The sequence below is a fragment of the Carlito syrichta genome, unplaced genomic scaffold (genome assembly GCF_000164805.1).
Source record: "Carlito syrichta isolate Samal-C Ts95f unplaced genomic scaffold, Tarsius_syrichta-2.0.1 Scaffold305187, whole genome shotgun sequence".
In the NCBI taxonomy this organism is placed as follows: domain Eukaryota; kingdom Metazoa; phylum Chordata; class Mammalia; order Primates; family Tarsiidae; genus Carlito; species Carlito syrichta.
Window position 1 is genome coordinate 445,994 of NW_007249283.1, and position 22,475 is coordinate 468,468.

Below are 22,475 nucleotides of genomic sequence, written 5' to 3' on the forward strand. Positions count from 1 at the left end.
GGGAAACGAATGGTAAAAGAAGAAACTGCAGGTTATAAGATGTTCTGACTGCAGTAAGCAGTGACAGTCAAACAAGTAAGAATAATATTGCAGATCAGCTCAAGTCCGAGTGAATTATCAAATAGGGTGTGGTGTTTAGACAACCTAAAAGGAGCTGCACTATACATACAAGGGTTTAATCTCGCTAATATTTTTTGCATCCTTTGAACTTGTAGCAGCTTAAATTTTAGAGTGACATTCTGTGACAGGTAGCTTTTTCAAATTCAGCAGAAGTAAGTTTTAAAAACAGCCCTTTTCTCATGCTGTTTAATTTAGAAACAGTTAGGTGTGGGTCTGAAAATGGCCTGTAAGTATGATGGGTAATATAAATTTTTTATAACTGAAGGAACAAAACCTACATGGAACAAGGGCATTGACTGACAAATGTCCTTTTCTGATAGAGTAAGGTAAAGATGACCTAGAAAAGGTTTGGACTTGAAGTAGAAGAATTTCAACTCATGGTACTCTTCAACTAAGGTAAGAAATGAGAAAAATCCAATGCATCATTTTCCTAAGCAGATCAATAGTTGATGGTGTTATTGCTATAGTTTTTATTGTAGTTGGTTTTAAAATTTTTGGTTAATTTCTATAAAGACATGAACCAGGTAGCCAGATGAATTAGGGTTTTACCAATCATAATGTGAAGAGCAGACAAAACCAGTGCTCATTAGTGAACTGCAGTCATCCTTGATGAGATAAATACAGAAATCAACAGCAAACTTTAAAAATATATGTATTTATAGTGATTTGACATTTCTACACCATTTAAGCTCATAACCAGTGGACTTGTTGAATACGGTATAATATATTTCAGGTTTTTTTCAACATTTATAGTGCAAACTTTACTGTGTGGTCATGTGTGATAAAACCATATATCTACCATATTATAGGTTTGAAATAATAAAAGCAAACAGACAAACATGGTCCTTACTAAGGTAGGTATAGAAGCACTGATCTGGATGGTATGGTTGAATCTCATACCCCAAACTTCTTCTACAATAGACTAGGAAATAAATCTGTTATTTGCTTCCTTGCATTATTATGTCAAGATATTTAAGGCTCTTAAAATAGAAGTTATATTGAAAGGGTCATAGCAGACACTCCATTGTAAAGTTTATAAAAATCCCCTTGCAGGATTAAAGAATTTATTCACTAGCTACTGTTGATAGCTGATATACCTTCCTGATGTTTGCCCTTGGCTGAAGAGAGTTGTCTCACCTGACAACATGGCCTCTTCCCAAGGACAGTCTGCATCTAATGATTTTTTCATGTGGGGATATAACAGTCTGACCTCATTGCTCCAGTTTGAGGCAACTCTTCATGACCATTCCAGCAACCGTGATTCCTTAATGTCAGCTGTGGCTTTTGTTATGACTGCACCACAGCCTAAACTTTGCCTTGGCTCACTTTTGTTTCCTTCACATTCCCACAGCTGTTGATCTTAATATTACTTCCCAGACCCATTAAACTTCCTGTGTACAGATTTCCACATCAGAATCTGCTTCCTGAGGAAACCAAGCTATGACCAGTAGTATCACAATGATTTGTTCACAAGTATTTCATTTGGATTTCATTCATCAGAATAGCCTTAGAAGAAAATAAAATTATGAAATGGAAAATTGAGTCTGGAGAAAGAAGAGTGATTTTGGGAATGTGGGGCTGGCTGGTAGTTGTGGGAGCTAAAGCCAGAGAGTCCGGGGAGCTCTCTGGAGGGAGCAGTGGGAGGAGTAGACATAGAAGGGCACAGGGTTTGTATAGGAAGGGATACTTGTGATCCATTTGTGTATAGGAAGGGATATTTGTGATACATTTTTCTCCTTCATTGCTAGGGATAATCTTTCCTTTCTGTATATTCACATATTAAACCACAACTCAACAGTGTAGAGTTCTGCCTGGGATTTTAGAGCTGTTAGTGATTCAAAACTAACCTGTAATAGTACATACTCAGAAAGTACTAACCTTCATTTTTAATTATGGTATGTATTCTAGGAGACTAGAATTGAGTACACTAAAAGTATTTTCATTCCAAAGGACTCAAAAACTTTCCTTAATATTTAAAAAATTCTGTAACCATAATTTAACGTCTCATCACATTGCTACCATCACTCCTGAAATTTATCAGTTTCATGATGCCCTGCTTCTCTAACGTGGAGTCATCTACTCACCAACTCCAGGGAACTCTAGTCATATTGTTTACTTCTTTGCTATTCTAAGTGCAATCTGCAGACAAGCAGCATCAACATCCTTTGGGAGCTTGTTAGAAATTCAGAATCTCAGGCCCTTCCCAGACTTCCTGAATCAGACTCTGTGCTTTAAAAAGATCCCCAGGTAATTCTTATGCACACTGGTGTTTGAGAAGTATTTCTCTACGTGACTGAAATCTCTGGAACTGTGAAGTTTTCAGCTTGCATGATTATACACAACATTCCTGATATCAGAGGCAAGTTCTGCAATGCTACCATTGTCATTTACTCCAACCAACTGAGATAGTCTTTACTTCATGTAAGAAAGTTGGAGAAGGAGTGAACTGAAGCCAGAATGATAAAAACAAACAAACAAACAAAAAACCTGTTATGTCTTCCATGACCCAAAACATTTGGTAAGTGAATGCAGAACACCTCATGATACATACAATTAGAGGAAAAGAGCAGTTTATCAGAACACATCAAAACTCTTTAAAATGATGTATAAGGGCTGGTGTGGGTCCCGCACCTGTAATCTCAGCACTTTGGGAGGCAGAGGTGAGAGGATTACCTGAGCCCATGGGTTTGAGACCAGACTGGGCTACTTGGCAAGACATCATCTCTACAATAAATAAAAAAATTAGCTGGGCGTGGTGGTACATGCCTGTGGTTTCAGTTACTTGGAAGACTGAGGTGGAAAGATTACCTGAGCCCAGCAGATCTAGACTACAGTGGCCGTGAGCATGCACTGCATTCCAGCCTAGACAACAGAGTGAGACTGCAACTCAAAAAAAAAAAAAAAAAAAAAAATGTAAAAATGAACTTGCATAATGATCCTATTTCTCTTCAACCTTATTTTTGGCATAACTCACCTCTATAAATTCACGCACCCGCACGCACACAGACATACACACACACAGTCTAAACTGTCAGGCTGATTTGTTTTTATTTTTGTAGTGATCATTGCATGAGTCCTCTCCATCTGAAATACTCCTTTTTCCACTTAAATTATATTCCTTTTTAACATTTTTTTTTTTGAGTTGGAGTCTCACTCAGTCGCCCAGACTGGAGTGCAGTGGCCGCTCCCGGCGATCCTTCTGCCTCAACCTTCTGAGTAGCCGGAATTACAGGCATGCGCTACCACGCCCGGCTGATTTTTTGATTCATTGTAGAGATGAGGTCTCGCTGCCCAGGCGGGTCTCGAACGCGCGGGCTCAGGCAATCTACTCACCTCAGCCTCCCAAAGGCGCGGGATTACAGGCTGAGCCACCGAGCCCGGCTCTTTTTAACATTTTTAACTAGTTTTCTTATTGAAAAAGTACATTCAGAGTATACAATATCTTAACAGTACAAAAAGTATACAGCAAAAACAATCTCTCTTCCATTACAGCCCAGGTTGTCAGATCTATTTCTTAGAGACAACTAACAAACCTCTTTCATGTTTCCTACAGAAATATTCTGCATATTATATGTCAATATATCTATATTTAAAACATAGACAAGAACATGTAATAAACTGATTCTGTTCATTAGTCTGTATGAATACCTGCATAACTCTCTCACTTGTTCCAGTGCTACCAAATAACCTAGTGGAGGAAAGGGTTTCAAGTTATTCAGTCAAGCTCTTACAGTGTGGCAACTTTCCTATCACACATTTTGCACAGTGTTTCAGTTATTTCAGGCAGGAGGATAAATACAGTCTCTGTTATTCCATTTCAGTCAGAAACAGAAGTGTCATTGTTTTTACAATGTATATTCCTATTTCAAATTTCATATTAGATATAATTTATTCTAAAAGTCTTCTGAAGTTCCAACAAGATCCTGTATTTCCTCTAAATTGTTGTACAATATAGTGAGTGACTGATCCATTAGGCTGTAAACCTTGGTTTAGCACTGTACATAGATCCCTGAATAGTGTCTGATACATCTTGGTTGAATAAACAAATAACAATGTAAATAGATGTATTCATTATCTCTTGCTAAATAACCACAAACTTAGCAGCCTGAGACAACACATACTTTTTATCAAAGGGTTTTCATGTGTCAGAAATTCAGGCATGGTTTTGCAGGGTCCTCTGCAAGGTTGCAATCAAGGTATTGGCCAGGGCTGGGTTCTCATCTGGAGACTCAACTGGGAAATTCTATTTCCAAACTCTCTCTGTTGACAGAATTTATTTTCTTGCAGTTATATGATTTGTGGCAGCTTGCTTTTTCAAAGCTAGTAATGGAGAGAAAGACTCTAGCAGGAGATGTATACATTCTGTGTATGACACACACTTACCCATTTGCATCTCATTACCTTTGAGGCATACTTTTGGTTGGAAGCAAGTCACAGGTCTTGCTCAGATACAAGGAGAGGGAATGACACAAGGTGTAAGTTTAAAAAACTGGGATCATGGGTTCCCCTTTAAAGTCTGTCCATCACAATAAGTATTAACAAAAGTTCTTTTTTGCTGTTGAGGTTGTTTTTGTTATTTTTCTAATTTGTTTTAAATAGTAAACTTTTCCAATATGAGATTCAAATGGTGGCCTATAAGGCATTTGGAGAGAGATTTTCCAAACAGTTTTCTCAATTCTATGTCCTTCTCTTTAAGCCTCTGCAGTTGGATTACGTGCCTCTGAATAAACCCAACTTTCTCTCTTGAGACGGCTCCCTTATTCCACAAGAAAACACTGCTTGCCTGGCAGATGGGTATAACATATTTGTCTTCCTGATGTGAGTCTTCAAATATGTTTTTCATTTCTACTAACCTTAGTCAATAATCAAGTTGCTTGCTAAGCTGGAAATTTTAAGTTGCTTGGCAATTCAGTGTAATTCTCATACGGTAAATTTTTTTTCACTTCGGTGGTTTTATTTTTCTCACATTCCTCTGATTGGTACTAAAGAATTGGCAGTAAGTTGTCAGGCACCTGTGCCTTTCAAAAGAGAAGAATTTCAACTTTGCCTCTGCCAAAAAGTTACATGTTTGCTACCTATTATACAACTAAACATCTTCTATATATGTATAAATAGTGTAAGTATGAGAGCCACATTAACAATATTACCCCTTCAAAAAATGAGTCACACCTACTCATTTCTCGAGCAGAATAAAAGGTGCTAGGATAAAGAAAGGTAAAATGGAAAACAGTTTTTGATTATTATCTTTAAGGAAACAAATTCTCTTTTGAAATTATCTTATTTTTTACTTTTAGAGACAGGGTCTCTCTATGTTGCCCAGGGTGGTCTTACACCCCTGGTTCCAAGTGAGCCTCCTGCGTCGGCCTCCCACAGTGCTGAGATTACAAGCATGTGCCATCATGCGCACCCATGAAAATAAACTCTTATTCACTCTCTGGTAATACGGTGAATGTTTATTCAGTCTGCTTGCGTCTTTCTACCAACTCACTTTTTCACATTCACAACTTATTTATGTGTGTATGTGTGTGTTTGTGCGTGTATGCCTTAGATTTATTTTTTCCTCCCCAATTTACACTGCCTTCACAAACAATGGTATGAATGGGATTTGTGGTTGTTATCATCAAAGCAGTAATAACTAGCATAACTACATTTAAACAATAAACAATAAGTCATTGCTAACCACACTCAAATTATTTTTGTCAGACATACATGAGCCATAATCTTGTGTGGACTGACTGCCAGAAAGGAGCTTTGTACATTCTCTGTGCTTTTCACTCTTGATATTGACACTGCTCAAATCAAATGAGTAGTAATCATATTCATGAGAAATAGTGCTCATTTCTTGCGGGTGATCTCATCCTTTATATCATTTCAATGTTCATATATACCTAGATATTGCCTTTCATCAGTTCTCTATCTATGGATTCGGATGCAAATATGTACCTTTCCTACTTCCGTTTTCACCTGGAACTTTCACAGGCAATGTAAATTCAATGTACACAAATTCTACTTCTCATAACTTCTCACCAAAGCTATTCTTTCTTCTTGATTTGCTTTACAATGTATGCGCTGTTAACCAGTCACACAATTAAGAAACAAATCTTGGAGACACTTTTTACTCTATCCTCCCACATATAGAGTCTATCCAATTTATCACCAAGACTTGTGCATTTTATCTCCTGGGTATTGGCAGAATGTATTGCTTTCTATCTCTAATATTATGGTCCTAATACAGACCTTGGTCGGCACGTGTTTGGATAAAATTGCAATTACTAAAAAGTAATCTCTCTGTCCCTGTCCAGATTTGCTTTCCTCAGATTTACCCTCCCCAGTGACAGCAGGTAAATCACCAAAAAAATTTCCACATAACTCCCAATCTCCTTAAAATCTTTTAGTGGCTATTTATCAAGCATTTAAAGTATAAGCTCTGTAGCATGACATACAATATAGAGTACTATCTGGTCCTAGTTACATTTCTAGCTTTTCTTTCATCACTTCTTTCTGACTCAATGATTTATTACTATTTATGCTGCTGCCATCAACCATAGTAAAGAAGATATTCAAGGCTAAAAGTATAGCCTGTTAGAGATATGTCATGACACAGACTAGGCACCTGTGAATATATCTGTTGGAGGAGAATAATAAGAAATAGGGACTCTCTAGGTAATTTCCATTGTTGGAACATTAGAGAGAGAGAGAGAGAAACATTTGAGGATAGAGCTTTTCCTATTAAGAGATCAAATGGGGGGAAAAAAAGAAAAGAAAACCAAGTGCACTTATCAGTTCCTTGGGTTTAGCAAATGCCAATAAAAAGCAGAGTTTTATTACTTTATAATTTTTTGTAATTTTCAAAGAAACGTACAAACAAAAAAATATTTTTCCCAGTGTTTACATTCCTCTTTCCTGACATTTCAGCTTGGTAGTAAGGATGCTTTCTCTTACCTCTGAAGTCATTTGGCTAGCCATACTTGGTGATTGATGATTATCCCCAAGAAAAGGATGGAAATTCTTTAGACAAGAAGCAATTGTTATTTTGGTCACCCAAGTGTTATTGTTGCAAACTTACATTTATATTTCCCCTCTAATTCTCTTTATGCTTTAGTTTCATTGAATCATTTAATTCTTGACAATATCCAGACTATTTTACCAGTCAACTTGGTATTGTATTCTTCAGTATATTCTCCAGCTTTAATCACTGTTGGCCATTTCCTTTAACTTATACAAGCCTTAGCCATTGCTGTGTTCCTTTATTTCTACATTGTTCCTGTTAGTGGTGTATCTTAATTGTATATTAAAGATGCATCTACAGGCTCCAGGGAAATAGGAGACTAACCCAACAAAGTCTTTTCCCATGCTATAATCATGTAGAAATGATAGAGAAAATATAACTAATAGCACTATGCACATTAAAAAAAGAAAATAAAAATCCATTGACAAATAAAAATGGAAAGATAACTCAGAGCCATATTGAGAAAAAGATACCCACACATACACATATACCCTATGAACCTTATGGAAAAATTAGGATTCTGGAACCCCCATAAGTTGGATGTGGAAATTGATTACCTTTGTCATCTACCTCTGAAATGGCAACCCACTCTGAAAAGACAATAAATAAATAAAATAAAAATCACCTCGTACTGGCCAAGGGAAAGAACAGGGAAGCTTGTCTCTTATTGAAGCTATGAGGGGAATTACCAGATGTTCTCTGAGAAATAAAAATGTCTGACCTGCCTCACTTGCAATTATAGATCTGAATTTAGATTAACTGTGTGGTGTAGAAATCACAAATTTGAAGTAATGTTAAAACTAACAATAAAGTAGTGGTGGCAAATAAAATGTAACATCCTTCATGCACACACACATAATCCCTAAAGATGATGACACATAATAAAAATATTACTGACTACAAAGGGAAATGAACCTTAATGAGAGTTAGTAGAAAAAAGATGAGAAGAATTATGACTTCACAAATTAGAAACAATGTAAGTATGTGTAATGGAGTTAAACATTATGTTTAACCTGGTTAAAGACACAAAGTAGGGGGAAAGATTTTGAAAAAAAATGACCTCTTAGAAATAAAAATATTTTTATTGAAAAGCAAACTCAGTGACTGTATTGAACATTGTTAAAAAATCAATGAAATTGTAGATAAAACATATATAAAGTAGATAAAACAAGATAGTTTGGATAAGGAATACAAAATAATTGCAGAGATTAATGTTTAAAATAGACATTCTGGACTGTAAGAATTAAAAGAATGGGGTAGAAACAAAAATATAATAATTTGAGAATATTCTAGAATTGGAAAAAGACATGTATCATCATATGGATTACTGAATCACAACTGGGATGAATGAAAATAAATTTTCAACTACATGCTATGTGAGAAAACAGCAGGCCACCAAAAAAAGAAAGTATTAAGAAGCATCTCAATTTTTATAAAAGTGCTTCCTAAAAATTAACTATAATTGCCTTTACATGAGGCTTTTCCAAGACAATAACAGAGGTCAGAAGACCAAACAACATATCATCACTTTGCTGAGATGATAAAACTCTCAATTTAGACTTCTAGACCAAGTGGAATTATTATTCAAGAACATAATTAAATAAATAAACTGTATGATAGCTATCATAAATCTTGCATATAATTCTATATCATGAATTTTTTAATGTATAACCATTATCCAATTCCTGCTCCAAACCCCCACACAAAAATTAGAGGATTAAAAGATTTGCTTCAATATGAAGAAACCTGAAACTGAAAGGAAGAAAAAAAGTATAAAAATTGATAATGAGCAGATGAATTAGAAAACATAGGAAAATCTATATAAGGTTTTACTATAAAACAGTAATTATAAATGTAGGTGATTTATAAAGTAAAATTTTAATATGGCAATATGGAAGATGGAAAAGCGATCAAATACAAAATTAAATATGTTAATGTTCCTTATGTAGAAAGAAGGTAGAGAGATTGATTTTAGACTGCATTTAGACAATATGTATAATATTAAAAATTGTGGGTAACCACTAAAAATTTCAAATATAGTTTAGTATCTAAACAAGAAGTGAGGAAAAGAAAATAAACTCTTTAAATGCAATAAAAAACATGAAATATAGAAGAAAAAATATGTTTTAAAAGCACATTAAAATTATGGAAAAAGATGCAAGCATATAATTAAAGGAATATAATGTGAGTTGATTATTTTCATCCAATAAAGTAGAAGTATTCTATGATTAGATAAAACAATTCAAATCTATCTAAGTGTTATTTCAAAAGATACACCTAACCCTAATATCTCTGAAAAGGTGAAACTTCTGAAAAATTAACATGTTATCAATAAAACCCCATACTTTTGGGAAAAAAGATTAAACTTTGAGAATGACACTATTAACATCAGAGAAAATGGTATTTAAAGGCTTCTTAGCAAAATGACTGATTCTAGCACTGGAACAGGAGCCATACAGGATGAACTTGAAGTATCTTGTAGTCCCAGAAATGAAGAAAGCAAATAAACTGAAAACAAAAAAAACCCTCCTAAAATAGCACAATAAATAAAGCAGCATTGGCATATTACCCAAATTATAAAATAAATATCCATGAAGTCATACATGTAAAAATGACTGAGTAAATAAACAGAGAGAATACTGAGCCCTCAAAGAAGAGGAAGCATAACTTCATACTCCCCAAGTGTGGGCTATTATGGTAACTTTCTCTTAAAGTGTTTGTACAACATATAAAGAGGTAGAGAGAAAGGATCACACTACTGTAGAGAATTTTGACAAACACTACCTCAGCCAAATGACCAAGGTCAATATTAACAGTAGGAAATCTTGTTGATACTATGTATGCTTAATATGATGTGTTGAGAATGGCACTTTGTTTCTGTGATTTCCCTCTCCAAACCCATAACCCCAGTCTTATCGTGAGAAAAATTCTATCAGACAAGTTCCAACAGGGTAACATCCTACCGTATTACCTAGCTAGGAGTCCTCAAAACTGTCAAGGTCATCAAAATTAAAAAAAAAAAGGAGAGAAACTGTCAAAGCCAAGGAACCTAAGGAGATAAACCAATAAATGCAATGTAGTGTCCTAAATGGGATCCTGAAACAGAAAAGGTACATTAAGTAAAATTATAGTAATCTTATTAAACTATGGATTTTAATTAATAATAATGTATCAATATTGGCTTATTAATTGTAACAAATATATCATAGTAATGTAAAATGTTCATAATAAGGGAAACTAAGTATATGATGGAGTATATGGGGACTCTGTTCTAGTCTCTCATTTTTTTTTTTTTGTAAATCTAAAATTGCCCTTTAAAAAGTATATTAAAAACTCTTCTTTTTTTTTTAAGTTTTAACAAGGTGGTTATTCTCCCATCCCGTTACAATGACATTTCATCAGCATTAGTATTTCAGAAATGACATACTTTTTAAAGTTCATGATCCTTTGTTAATTAATACAGAGGTGTCCTCTCTCTAAATTAAAATCTTCCTGTCTTGCTTGAAAATACTTTTATAGTCCAACTATGAGATAGATTTGCATAACTGTAAATGCTTTACATTTCTCATGCCCTCAGCTATGATGAGTAAGAAAAATCTTCATAAATTAAAAGAAAAGAACTTGATTTCAGAAAGTTGGTTAAAAAATGTCAAGAAGTTTAAAACACTTGATTAAATATGATCTTGATTATTTAACCAAATCAACAGTAAAAAAATATTTATTTATTTGTTTTTATATATTTTATTTTAAAGATGTGTGGTACAATGCAGAGTTAGGTATACAAGTGGACATCATACAGGTAAAGTTTGGACCTACCTTTGGTCCCCACTTTGCCAAAGCAAACATGGGAAAATGTTTACTCTTGTTAAATATGATCATTGACTATATGAGTATATATAATACTACTTGCTATGTCTTGGGTATTTTTTTGGAAATATTCTATAATTAATAATTTATAAATAAAATGCTTATTTCATCAGCTTCTGAAATTCCTAGCACTGGCTGGCTATGCTGATACATGTCTACATCTCAAACTGCTCTAGGGTTCTCCAGTTCATTTTCTGAGTGGCATTCAATATTTGTGCCTTATTATTAAAATGTATGACAAAATGATTTAAACTTCCCACATAGTTTCATATTCAAAGCATTCATGGAAGCTTGATGTTAAAATGACTGTAAGATATTTATATTCATTTGGCAGAAATATTAATAATTCAATTAGGTAAGAAGTCAACATATCTCAAAAAAGTTATCCCTTTTAAGATGTAGTATTCTGAAAAGTTTAAAATTTAGGCAATCCTGAAGAAATTGAAATATAATAAAAATATTTTATAAGGTGACTATATCTCCAAGAGTCACTTATAACTTTTATTATTTCTTTAAAAAATTATCACATAATTATCTAACATGACCATCTACTTTGGTTAACTCAACATTCTGTATTTTACTCTGGGTTCTCCAGAGAAATAAAACAGACTATATTTTATATATATTAGAGAGAGAGAGAGCGAGATTAAGACAGATTAATTATATGGAATTGGCTCATTCTATTATAGAGGATGAGAAGTCCTGAGATCTGTAATCAGCAACTTGAAGACCCTGGAAGGTTGATGGTTTCATTCCGGTGGAAGTCTGAAGACATAAGGGAAGCTGATCGTGTAGTTATAGGACAACACTACCACCACCTGCCTCTGTGTTCTCCCAAGTCACATTGACCACTTTGTCTAGCCACTACCTTTTTCTCCTAACTTTTTCTCACCTCAGCTGATTCTGATTTACTCTTGTGTGTCTGAAATCTAATGATGGGAGTAATAAGGACATTAACCTTAAAAGAAAAGATAATAGATATTAAAATATACCCCAACAGGCAGATGAAGTGGACTCCCCATGGCTGAAACTAGGCACACCCAAAACAGTATCTCACAACCAACAGGATAAGAGATTAGTCATGTATCCCTTGAACTGCCATAAGGTGTCCTTCCTGTAATTAGGAAGAAACCAACTCCAGAAAAACATTACCAAAACAACAAGTAGGAAATTTCCCAATTGACCTTGATAGATCATCTGAAGCCAGCTGACTGTCTGCCACCCCCCACCAGCCCATGTCCCCAGCCTTGCAGTCCTACCACAAATCTGATTAGACAGAGGACTCATCTTACATTACTTCCTGATAAATAGTTGCAGACCTCAAGCCATTTATGACCAGCTTATAGAGACTACATAGAAATTGTCTTTGTGCCTTATACTTTACCTTTTATTTTAAAAGCTAAATTCCACCTTATTGTAATGTTAAAATCCCTTTCCTAAATAAACATAGAATGTATGATGCTTGTATGTTTTCCCATTGCATATGTGTGCAACTTCCCTCATAAATACTAACAGATTTTCTCCAGCCCTGATCAATATGTATGCAAGCCTGACCCTGTAGTACATACATACCAACTTCTCCCTGCATTCTGTAGAATGCGCATTTCCATTTCTCCGCAGAAGCCATATTCCCCTATCTGTGATTTCTTCTCCCTCAGAGAATAAAGTCCTCTTCTTTCTGCCCTCTGTGGATCCAGTTAAATTAGGGTAGGATAAAGTAAATCCCAGTAGTTACTATGTGAAAACCATTTAAATTCGGCCAAAGCAAACAAAAAAATTCTGATTTGTTTGGTTTGTGTATTTGTTTGTTTTACTCATCAGAGACATCCTTTGGAAGAAAATGTCCTCTGTGCTGTCTTGGACTATGACTTATTTCTTACTAGTGCTATGCAATGATTTTAAACAGTAGATTTAATTTCTGTTTGAAATGTCCCTTGAAGTTTTCATTTCAGTAGACTTCAAGTACACACAGAAATCTGTGAACCAATCGTCTACAGTATTTGATGTCACAACAGCTGCATTCTGGAAATGCAAACACAAGAAGATACAGAAGTGTTTATGATGAGTTTCATAGAGCTGGAATCAATGAACAGCTGACAGGGTGAAGGCGACAGAAGCTATTATATATCTACCAGCTCTCAGCAGCCTCTCACACAGTTATAGGACAAAGAGCCAACTCATCCCATCCATTTTGTCAAGACTTTTTCTACTCTGTACCACTGGTTTTAGGAGATGCTTTGTCTGAGACATTCTAGAGTGATCATTTTCCACCCTATTCTTCAGCTGTGACTTCTGATACTGCTAGCAACTCATAGGTTCCAAATTGTTGATTCCTAGTAAAAAGGGCTCCTTATCTTCCACTGATAAAATGAATCATGTTCTTTTCCCATATGACCTTGAATTCAATGCATTTGTCTTTATAGGAAACCTGTGTATATCTTCCTAGAAACTCGGCATATTTGTTTTTCTGTCAAAAATAATGTGCCAAAGTGAGAAATATCTATTTAGTCTCTGGTCCTGGCACACAACATTTCTACAAACCCTTAGAAACTTCAAAGTTATAAATATATTTTTGAATGTTAATGAGATGACTGGTAGTTGGGGATTCCTGGGTGGCATCAGAATGGAAACTTGTTGCTAAAGAGACCAATCATGAGATTAGAGTGTTGAAACTTTCTGCCCTACCCCATGACGTCTGGGTCAAAGATTGAGTTAGTCACCAGTGACCAACGTTTTAAACAATCATGCCTGTGTAATAAAACTTCCATAAAACTTAAAAAGACAGGGGTTTAGAGAGCTTCTGGATCACTTAGCACAGGGAGGAGTTGGGAGTGTGATACGTCTAGAGAGGGAATGGAATCACTGCACCTCTTGCTACCTATCTCGCCCTATCTTTTTCTTCCTTCTGCCTGTTCCTGAGTTGTATCCTTATATAATAAACCAGTAATCTAGTAAGTGAATTGTTTTTGAGCCATTTTACCAAATAATTGAACCCAAGGAGGGAGTAGTGGAATCTCTGACTTAGAGCGGGTCAGTCAGAAGCAGAGGTGATCATGTGGATTTTCGATTGGCTTCTGAAGTGGGAGTGGGGGAAGTCTTGTGGGACTGAGCCCTCAATCAGTGGAGATTTTGCTAACTCTAGATATTGTCAGAATTAAATTAAATTGAATTGTAGGGAACCCAGCTGGTGTTGGAGAATTGGTCAGGGTGGGGAAAAACGTCACACATTTGATCACAGAATTGTTCTTTGTTGAGTGACAGCACTGAGGAAAAGGTGTTTTTTTTTGTTTGTTTTTTGCATTTTTTTTATATCCACATAGAGAATACTCGTTTATCATTCTCTTCATATCATATGTCCTTTGGAATCTAGATAAATTCTAACATTTTATCTCTGGCATTAAATGTTTATGGAGATTTCATCTATCTATCTATCTGATCTATATATATACATGGCATCTTATTAAATGAAGATGTTGCTATAATATTAGTTGTAACTTCTAAACTATAAGGGACATGATACCTAAAAACAACCATCAAATGCAGAAAGTGTAAGACAGATGTTCCCAGACTTATGATGGGATTACATTTCCATAGACCCCAATACTAAATTGAAAATATTGAAAGTCAAAAATACATTTAATACACCTAACCTAGTGAACAGCATAGCTGAGCCCAGCCAACTTTAAATGTGCTCAGAATATTTACATTGGCCTACAGTTGGGCAAAATCATCTAACACAAAGCTTATTTTATAATGAAGTGTTGAATATCTCATAATATCTTAAATACTGTACTGAAAGTGAAAAATTGAATGGTTATATGGGTATACATTCAAAATTTGAAGTATGTTTTCTACTGAATGCTTATTGCTTTTGCACCATCATAAAGTAGAAAAATAAAAGTTGAACATTGAAAGTCAGAGACCTTTACAGGCCTATAAAATATTAGAATTAGAAGTGACCCTAAATATTATGTAAGCCTCCTCTGTCCATAATTTCATTAATACCTGAGACTTAAAGCAGTGAAGTAGCTTGCCTGTGGTCAAAACCTAGGTAGGAAAAAGGAGAGTCCTAGCCTTCTGTCCCCTATCACCAATACTTTCCAGGACACTGCACTGCATGTACCCAAGCATATGCTTTAGAAGAAAAAGTTCTTAAGAAAAGAAATGTGGTAGATAAAGTATAAAGCTGATCTATAGCATTGTGTTAGTGTCTGTTGTCTATGTCTTATTTCATTTAGGCAAACTAGTGAGAAAATTAGCTCAAGTCATAAAATTAAATTCTATTTAATGTCTAATTTGCAGAATTACCTTGATTGACCATCTACCTAATGATAACATTTCTTTGAGCTATATAACCAGAACTATGTTATTTACCCTCTCTGACCCACCACAAAAATTTTAACTTCACTCTTGTCAATCTGGGCCCAAGTTCAGTTTTGGCTTGTCCTGGGTTCTACTATGTTTAAAGTGTTATTTTTATAATTTATCCATTATCCAGAAACAAGATAATTAAGGAATTAAGAGAATTAAGGAACAATGTGCTAGGGATAGCCTGCAAGACTATATTCAGCTAAGTATACAGGAATACAGTTCCCTTTTTGTAAACAGAATTAATTAATTTTATTGTTTTGAAAATTGATTTTTAAAATATCAGAGTAGACTCCTACTCTCCAACCTACAATTCTCACCAAGTCTCATAGGAGCTATTTATACTTTATTATTTTTCTTCCTTTGTAAGAGAACATTGATATTGGGTATATACTATCTATCGCATGTTGCTTTAACAGGTGTCCAGTTACCACTTGGAAAAATAAGTCAATGAATGATTCTAAAGATGGCATTTGCATGAAAATTATTTACAAATGTGATCATTTAATTCAGTTTTTAACATGCATATATTTCATGCAATGGTAACTATGAATAATGTTCTTTATATTCACTTTTAAATTTTATTTTTCTCTCATCCTAGCTCTGGATATCCTATGGATATACAATGTCTGTATGTTCCCATTTCTAAATGGTTCACTGGAAGCTTTTCAGAGCCTAGAAATTATCCCATATTCTGTCTTAAGTTGAACTGGATTCTACATTGATTGATAATTATATAATCACAGTTTTTTAACATAGACTTTCTTCATGTTTCAGTTATGAATTAATGTTTAAGTCATTGAATTGTTCAGGACATGAATTCTCTTCTTATGCAGTTGTCAATAAATCAAGGACACTGTCCAGAAACTTCTAAGGGAGACAATTTTTTCCGGTAATATAATTCTAGTATGGTATAGGGCTCAAATTTATAGTCACATGGGATACATAACTATGGGAATACAGTACTGTTAAATAATGTTATCGTTCATATAAGTACATTTTTTTCCGACTGGGTGCAACTTACAAGAGTTTGATATTTATGATCACCTAAGTCTGAAGTGCCAACAGACATTAATTAAAGTTGTGAAGGAACAAAGGAAAATAAAGTCTTCAAGTAGCTTTATGGTATCAGAATAATTACATGCCAAACAAACATATGTTTTAGTTTAATATCAACATGACGTCAGGAACTTGCCCATAAGGAAGTAGTTTAGCCACTTTAATAGTCAAGAATACAGTCCTCACCCACACTTCTGTCCTCAGGAAGAAAAATATAAGGGATCCCTGAGATTCAACAGAGCACAAAAGCGCAGTGATTTGAGAACATGAAACCTAGAGACAGATTTAAATCTTAGCATCACTACATACTATCTGTATGAGTTTAATCACTTTACCTAATCCCTCTAAGCCTTAGTTGTTACTTCTATAAAAGGGGAATAATATAAATTTCTCAAAGGCTAATTTAAGCTTAAAATTAAATGACTTAAAGTTTTCACCATAATACCTGAGGTGTCCAATACATTTTAACTATTATCAAAATCCATTATCTTATAAGACTCATTTTTTTAGGTTGCAAAATATAGTTTATTTAAAAAGTAAATTAGAAAGAAGACTCATTTCCCCAAGGTAGGGGAGGGGGCGAAGGCTTACAAGATTAATTTATTCAAGTTTAACTGAAGGCACCATATCATTGTTCTTCTGGTCACTTCAATTTATGTTAGCACAGTTACAGCCATGATGTTCTAAGCATTTGGCATTCCTAAAAAGCTGTAATATATAACTTATTGGATATGTAAGTGATCGACAGCATAGAATTTCCATGAATAGTCTATATGTCACTGTTAAAACAAAAAACAAATACAATAATGACAACATATACACAAAAATCAGCAAAATGCCTTCTGAGATTCTCCCAGTACTTTCCCAAAAAAGGCAATGGTTTCCTTCAGAAAGAATCATTTGCATAGTATTTTTTTTTATAAAATGATGTGCTACAGCAGGCATTTTTATACCTAAGCTGAAATAAATCATTACTCAATAACAGTGTATGAGACATAATAACATTATGAATGAGAATGCCTTTTTTTACTAATGAAACTTTTATAGTTTCTATCAGACTTTCACCTTATTTACATTTGTTACTAGGACTGATCCTCAATTCCATCAACCATAAAAGATGAATAAGAGATCTGGCCGAAGTTAGGTTGAAAATGACATGACTCAAACCCTTATCTCTTTTTATATCCATAAACACCTTGGGTGTACTGATCCTACTGAACAGAATGTGTGAGTGCTGCTTATAAACAGGTGGAAAGCAAGAAGTATAACAAACAATTAAACATGATATAATTTTATAATTACTTCAATAATAGTTTTATATCCCTAATGACAGAAGATAAGAAGGCATAATTGGAACAGTGTAGTTTAAGGATCACTTTCTGTTTCCTTAATGGTGTCAATACATGTTGAATGACTGCAATGGGCAAGTTGTACAGATGATGAATAGGATTCATTTCTCTGACCTAAGAGAACTCACAGTCCTTTAAGGGAAGCAGACACATAAGCTGATTGCTTTAATAAAAGATGGTAATAACTAAGATGGAAACATGGCCTGAATGTTAGCCTATCAGAAAGGATATTTGTCCAATCTACAGACCTGAAGTTTTCTGGGAAGAAGTAATGCTGGAATTAAGCTCAAGACTGATTGAACACAGTCTGGGTGAAAAAAATGGGAGTTTGTTTCTGTATTAATCTATATATGTAAGTATAAAACAGATAAAGCATTTAGAGAAAAAAACATGTCATACTACTAGAATATAGGCAGACAATATAGAGGGATGGGACTAGAAAAGTAGGTAGAGCTGTGTGATTAAAGAACATTTTTGTCAAACTTTTGTGGACAGTCTGTGAAAAAATTACAGCAGAGGGATGTCAAGCTTACATCTTTTGCTTATATTGATTTCTCTTAGCCGCCATGTGAAGAGAGGATGTAAGGATTCAAATCTAGATGAAAGGAAGTTAGTTGGTGGTAAGGGAGATGGGCAGGGAGCTTTTATTGCAAAAGTCACCACAGGAGATGAGAAAGATGTAGACCAGGGCAGTAGGTATAAGAATAGAAAGACATAAATCCATTAAAAATGTTCAGGGGGTAACTGATAAATTTCTTAAGTAAATGTATATAAACGTTTGAAACAGGAGGTTGAGGAATTAAAATAAACATTAAATGTATTTCTTTAATGCTATTTAGTGAAGCTGCTAGAGGTATTGCTGCAAAGTGAACTGTTTTGAACAAGTCAATTTTGAGATAAATAGGGATCATAAAAATGGATTTGATTCAAAAATAGCTGCATAATTGAGCCTGGAACTCAGTGCAGATGTCAAGACTGAAGATTTGACATAACCTGTGTATTAGATGAACAATAAGTTCATAGAGTGATGGAATTTAAACATTAACACTATATAAATATAAGCTGTGTTTCTGTGCTGGCTATTACTGTTATAAATTTGTAATTTTTATTATTTTGACTTTTATATTCTTTCCTGAAGACTTTCTTGCTTTTTTTCCAATTTTCTTGGCCTAGAATATATGATACTCAGAAGCAATAGGCATACCTAGCACCCAGTTCTTGGTTTCTAAATATCTTTCTTTAATAAAAGGAAACAGAATTCCTAGGAGGAATGGCAGATTCAAAGACTGTGACAGGGAAAATGGAAGATGAGCCTGGAGCAAATCGTTCTGGCAGAAATTCAGGAAGTGGATAACAGAATAAATAGTAATGCTATTAAAAGTATGTAAAGAATAAAGTAAATATTGGTAAATATATGATGGGGAAGCCCAAAACCAGAATTTATTTATAAACAATTGTGTATTTATTATTACTTTATATTTATGTTTAAACTTCAGTCACCTTCAAAGTACTCTCCATTTGATGCAATACACTTGTCCAGACGCTTTTTCCATTGCTCAAAATACCTTTGAATTTGTCCATTTTGATGCCTTTTTGTGCTTCTGCCGTTTTCACCTCTTCCACAATGGTGAAACGTTTCCCTTTTAGGACTTTTTTCACCTGGGGAAACAAAAGAAAAGTTGCTCAGGGAAAGTTGGGGTGAATAGGAAGGATGAGACATGGAGGTCATGCCATTTTTTGTTCAAAAACTGCTGAACACTCAGTGCTGTGTGGGCAGATGCGTTGAACTGTCAAGCGTTCCTGTAAATCACCCCTCACAAAATGGGCAAATGCGTTGAAAGAATCTATTAAAAAAGTCACTGAAGCAGAATGGAGCCTGTTACAACAATGTTAGTTGGTACACTGATTCTGATGGGTTCCTAGAACACTTACATAGTACCGGAAGCATGTACTACAAGGGACCTGCTCTCCAAAAAGATAATTCAATTTTTGTGGGAGTCTCTCCTCATATACTGAGATAACTAAATGGATAAGAAAATAAATAAATGGGGAGAAGAGACACACATTCCTTATAAAAGAATTACAAATAATATAAATAGGTAGTCTCCCTTCTGAGAGGAGGAAATTAACTGCCCTCTCTTTGATCTTTGGTTGGACTTAGTGATTAATTCACAAAATAAAAGAGTATGGCAAGGAAAAAGTAACAATTATATAGTGGGAGAAACTTGAAAGATGTTCCTTTAATGATGCTCTTAAGGTTAAATTCATCAGTGAAAAGTCACAATGATATCAGATACTTTCTGATGCAATAAGAAAGGCACTTCCCCCGTGTGATATTCTTTCTCCCAACCAATTACCCAGTCTAATCATGAGAAAATATTCATATTAAAGGACATTTCACAGAATATGTGACCAGTGCTCTTCAAAACTGCCAAGGTTATGAAAACCAGGCAAGACTGAGAAACCATACAGATTAGAGGAGACTATGACACATGATGACAAAATTCAATCTGGATCCTGGATTGGATTTTGGAAGAGAAAAAGGACATTAGTGGAAAAACTGGTGAAATCCAAAGAAGTCCCTAATTTAGATAATATTTCACTAACATCAATTACTTAGCTTTGACAATTGTACTGAGTTATGTAAGATGTTAACATTATGAGAAGCTTGATGAGAATTCTCCACCCCCCCACCCCCCCACCCCCGCTGGTTAGCCTGAAGTGAAAATGAAGAAATGTTTGTGACAACTAGGTCAATGGGCTACACAATTGATGGGTGATTTAGAAGAAGCAGGCTTCTAACTATGACTTCCTCTGGCATATATCATTTTTATAACTTTGTTTATGGGATATAGAAAGAAAATTCTAGAAGAAGTTGTATTAAAAAGGTACAGGAACATTCTTAGAATAATTAATAATAATCTATTTTTCTGAATGATTGTTTTATATTTAAGGTGTATGATTATGTAGCCACTTGCCTTGAGGAAGTTCAAAGCATTTTGCCAACATCATAAAAAACACCATGACCACAAAATAAAATAGTAATCACAGTAATGAAGTTTTGGATTGCATATAGATATCAATATGCTTTTTCATGTATCAAGACTGGTAACATTACAAAACAATTTCTAACAAAGGAGGGTAGATGAAATTATTTAATAATTTATTCATTTTTAATCCATTCATTCACTCAACAAAAAAATGCCTAGTGTCTATTATGTTTCAAGTATCATTTTAGATTTTAGTGACCACAGTCAGAATGTACTAACTAGTCTGTTCTAGTCTGATCAAACACAAAATACTCTTTGGATTGGAGAATGCATTCACAAGCAATACAGAGGCTAGTTTACTTGCCACCCTAACTCAGTTTTTAAAGTATGCTTAGAAATTTTACTATAGAAGAGACACTTCATTCTTGTTTTCTTCTCAGTGGCACTTCTAAGTAAACCAAGGGCCTATGTGAGACATACATGAATAATAATTCATAATTAATTTTAAGTAGCCTTAATTTTCCAAAACATGATTTCCTCTACATTCCAAATGGCACATCATAAATAATTAAACGTTAAATAGAACATTGACTCTGAATAAAATAAAAATAAAGTTGGCTCTCTTGAGTAGAGTAGATAAGAGGTATCATCTGCTACCAATTGCTTCTAAAATATTAAGGAACTCTATTTTCAAAACACATGAATGGAATGAAGTTAGGCAAAGGATAGAATCATTTTTCCTGGCAAAGATGATTATTGTTTCAAAATTTGTTACATGCAACGAGGGAAAACTTTATACCTTTCATTTAAAAACCATAATTGTTCTGTTGATTTTTATTCTTGGGCATGACTGTTTATGCCTTTTGGTGAAGAAACCCTCAACAAAAACAATGCATAAATGGTGGAAAGACAGAATAATTATTTACTAGAGAATCATTTTTCCTATTCATTGATTATATTTAGGAAAATAATAGAATCAATTACTCAGACATGATCAGTTAGTGCTATAAGGAATGCAAACATTAAATCAATGCTGATATTGGAATTGAGAATACTAAAGTGAATTATTGTTAGTTAACTGGCCTTGAACAAACAAGGAAATGTTGACAAAGTAAAAACTGTACTACATTATATTTAAAAATTCATTTTGAAAAAAATTCTGAAAAGATTAATTTATCCTAGTAAATAATTACACCCTGAGGCACCATCAGGATTAGAAAGGACACAAAATATATTAGTCAACTGTATTTTGTGTGCATGGCTTAGGAAAAAAAACCTCAGTTTAGTTTGTAATGCATGTATATATATATATATACATATATATATATATATATATATATAGTGACTAACTGGAGATAGATATACCTAGTTATATATACATATATAGTTACATATAATTAAGTAAATAATAATGCTATGGATATTATCCTTTTGTGGGAATTGAACTTTATGAAAATGAAATTAGCCTTTTGTTATACTTAAATAACCCACAACATTTAAAAATATCATCTGAAAATTAAAAATGTTAATTGTAAATTACTTAAAGTTAGAAGATTTCATTTGAGTATTCTGACAAGTCTTCAGCTTAAAAGATCAACACTGATATATCTGCATTGAAGCTCTTTATGTATAACTATCTTCCTTTTTCATTTAAGTTTTAATGAATATATTTAGCATGTAAAAGAGGCATAAAAGGCCAGAAAAATGCATTGA